Source organism: Anopheles darlingi, chromosome 3 (genome assembly GCF_943734745.1).
Source record: "Anopheles darlingi chromosome 3, idAnoDarlMG_H_01, whole genome shotgun sequence".
NCBI lineage: Eukaryota > Metazoa > Arthropoda > Insecta > Diptera > Culicidae > Anopheles > Anopheles darlingi.
The window spans coordinates 42,865,939-42,869,134 of NC_064875.1; the positions used below are offsets into that span (position 1 = coordinate 42,865,939).

The window sequence follows — 3,196 nt, forward strand, 5'->3', positions numbered from 1 at the left end:
GATCTAGTGCAAGCAATTTTATAAATATGTTTCGGAGCTTTCGCGTATCGCCGATAAGACAAATACAGTTGAGAAATGCAGACACGAGAAGTCAAAGATGTAACAAGATGTTGTTTATTGTAGTAAAGTAATTAGATGTTTGATCACGAAATGAAAATGAGCTGCGTATACTACACTTGATGACTGTCGCGGGTTGAACTGCTGATTAATACTCAGATAAGTCTATTCAAACTTGTCCTACAAATAGGCGCAACGTACAAAGCGTAAGGAAGAGTGTACAGTAAGTGCTTCAGATTGTTTTGGACCAAACAACGAGAATTTATATTTTTTTACTCTCACAAACCTGCGATGAAATGCGAAATTGACTGCATCACCTTTCTTTCAAAGACGCCCAATGTATGAAAAACTTCCTTCATATGAGTACATTTTATTCGCGAAGTTTGTTAATTACTTCAATATCTTACACTCTTCTGCTTTCCAACTTTCATTTGAATTTGAAATGGTGGATTTAAATATTGCTGAATGAAACTCTCTGAAAATTGTCTCTATTTATTGTGGTTTCCGGTTAATTTCATATACCCGTAATTGAATCTTATTCTACTTAATACTCTTCAAGAGTAGAAACTTTTTTGAAATTCTATTGCAAATCGTTTCCATTACTCAATTTCTCCATTCCATGAGTTACACGTTTTGCGGAATCATGCTAAGTTTCCTGCTGGTTACGAAAAAGAAGTCAGCATCCGCCTATCTTTATCCTTTATTGCTATTCTTTATATATTTTTCGCAAAGAGCACCTTTATTGTGGTATTTTACACTAGTATAGTTCTTTATTGAGAAGATCCGCTAATATGATCCATAGCGACGGTTGGTGATTTCCATAGTTACGCTTAATACATTTATTGCTCTTAATCTACATCACTTTAACATTAAAAATAACCCCACACTGTACGGAAGATTCAAAATTTTCACATTGATCTCAACTCTCAGCTCACTCAATCACGGCTGCAATCGATGAATTTCAGCCAATTATTAACTTCGGTATGCTAGCTTTATGACGTTTTTAAATACACTCATACAGCTAGATAACCAAAGAGAACATTGACGAAGGTTGTTGCTGTTGCTGCTGCTGCAAGCCGTTCCGGCGAGACCACTCCAAAGAATCTAGAATTCGCGTGACTCGCCCATACCATACTCACCCAAGAGCCGTTCTTCCATTCTCGCTCCAACCAGCTGTCCTACCGGGGTGATAGGTACAGCATATTTGTTTCAATATTTGCATTTCAATTTATCGTTACCCCTCGCGGGCCATGGTACGGTGAAGTGGTGCGACGGAGAGATCGGGCATCTTCTTCCTCACCTCCTCGCATCACCCGGGATCGTGCGTAGAAGTCATGGTGCTGCGTGGCGCAATGTTCTGTCCTCACATCCACACCAGCGCAGTTGTATCGTGAGCTGATCGACCACCATCGGGACCACCATACGCACCAACAGGCGACAACAACGACGACGACCAGTCTCGGTGGGCTGAGGGGAGGTTGACGGAGACATCCGGCACATCCGCGTTTTCCAACACACAAATTAGTTGCCATGTGTTAATACGCGAACGATCACTAGTGTGTGCCTTTGTTGCCTGTCCCTGTTGCTTCACTAGAGGCACTCCCCTCCAATCGATCGACTATCTTTCCCTTATCATCGATGGGGCCATGTTTTTGTCTAATCAATACCTCCCACCACGACACGTTGTAGTGAAGTGTTGCAGTTGAATGTAAGATACTCCACGATAGCCGACGTCGCGGTGTGGGCCCTAGCTGGCGTGAAACGTTCCGTTTTCCGACAAGGCATAGCGATATCTGGAACCGATAGATCCGACTAACTTGAGGAAAAGGTGCTAGTAGTGCTAGAAGATCTGAAGAATAGAATAAGAAAAATAGAAAGAAAGTTACTATTGTTTAAAGAAATTTCTCCATGAGCATCCGTTTGTCAACAGCTTTTCTTCAACTTTATCGTACATGTTCTGCAACAAAAAAAGAAAAAGGATTCTGTATTAGAAATAGCATTTTATGGTACTGTAAGAAAGTAAAACAGAACAAATTATAAGCTCTATCGATCTCGAATAGCGATCGTTCCATTCACTTCTACCCAGCATATGCTGGCCACCATTGCTCGGTCCACAACTAACATCCGGGAGTCGTTATTGTCGTGACAAAAGGTTACGATTGTGAATCATAATATTGTAATGCATTCGAGACCACGTATTGCGCGCAGGAGATGAGCAGTTCCCGACGTTCCGATGATGATGATGATGTGATCAATCACGTGTTATAGTCCCAGAGCAAGACATCAAAAAGAAGAGCGCAGAGAACGATCGCTTCCGAGAAAGAACCTTTTACGCTGGATGGAATCCACCGGCTCCAGAATTCCGCTCCAGAACCGTGGAAGCATGTCTAATAGCCGGCGTTTGCAGAGGGCGAAAGGAGGGGAATAAGTGGAATACCTCCACTTATCGGAGCTAGCTGCCGGACCGCCGGGGCGAGTTTTACGATCCACGGAAGTCACACTTTTGGAGTGGTCACGTACGAAAAGGAACACCACCGAACACTTACGCCATGCGCCACCTCCGCCAAAGATGGACTCGTCGCGTGTGCGTGGGAATGGTTCAACTCGTTTTTTTTTTGTTTTTTCCCCTTGTGGGGACTACTCAGCAATCGGCAGTCAGGTGTGGACGGTGGTGGAGGGAATTACGGTAAATTACCTTCGAAAAACCTACACCTTGTGATCGTTTCGTTCGCTTCGTCGTTTTCGTTGGTCACATCGAGCAAGAAGCGACCAAATCGGAGCGAAGGAGGGTCGACGGCGACGGCGACGCTGCTGGTGCCCCCGACCAGGAGGGGTCTAGGGTCCGTCGCTGGTTGGAGGAATGTAATTGTAGGTGGAAAACGTGGAGATTCCCACGATGATGGCCAACGGTTCGAGTGCAAAAGGCTTTTGACGATCGAACGGCCGGAAAACCGATCATCGGCGCAACACGCATGTGTGCCACTCGCGAGGGGAGGGTTGAAATCGATTATCACCCCCCTTGAAGACCTGTTCGCTGCCCACACGCGTGTGTGTGTGTCTATTTGCTTGAGTCAATCCATTGGCCACAATCTCTGAAGCAGCGCAACATGGCGTAACATTCTCATCTTGGCATCAGGCA

At 44.7% G+C, this 3,196-nt stretch overlaps 1 protein-coding gene across 1 annotated transcript in view; it reads left to right on the plus strand.

The window, feature by feature from the left end:
- LOC125957240 (protein MIX23) overlaps window positions 1-171 on the plus strand; it is a 998-nt gene extending 827 nt beyond the window's left edge. The window contains exon 3 of the mRNA XM_049689801.1: window positions 1-171. This exon is cut by the window's left edge and continues 219 nt beyond it. The gene's annotated coding sequence lies outside the window, so the exon portion shown is untranslated.
- Window positions 172-3,196: the final 3,025 nt, after the last annotated feature.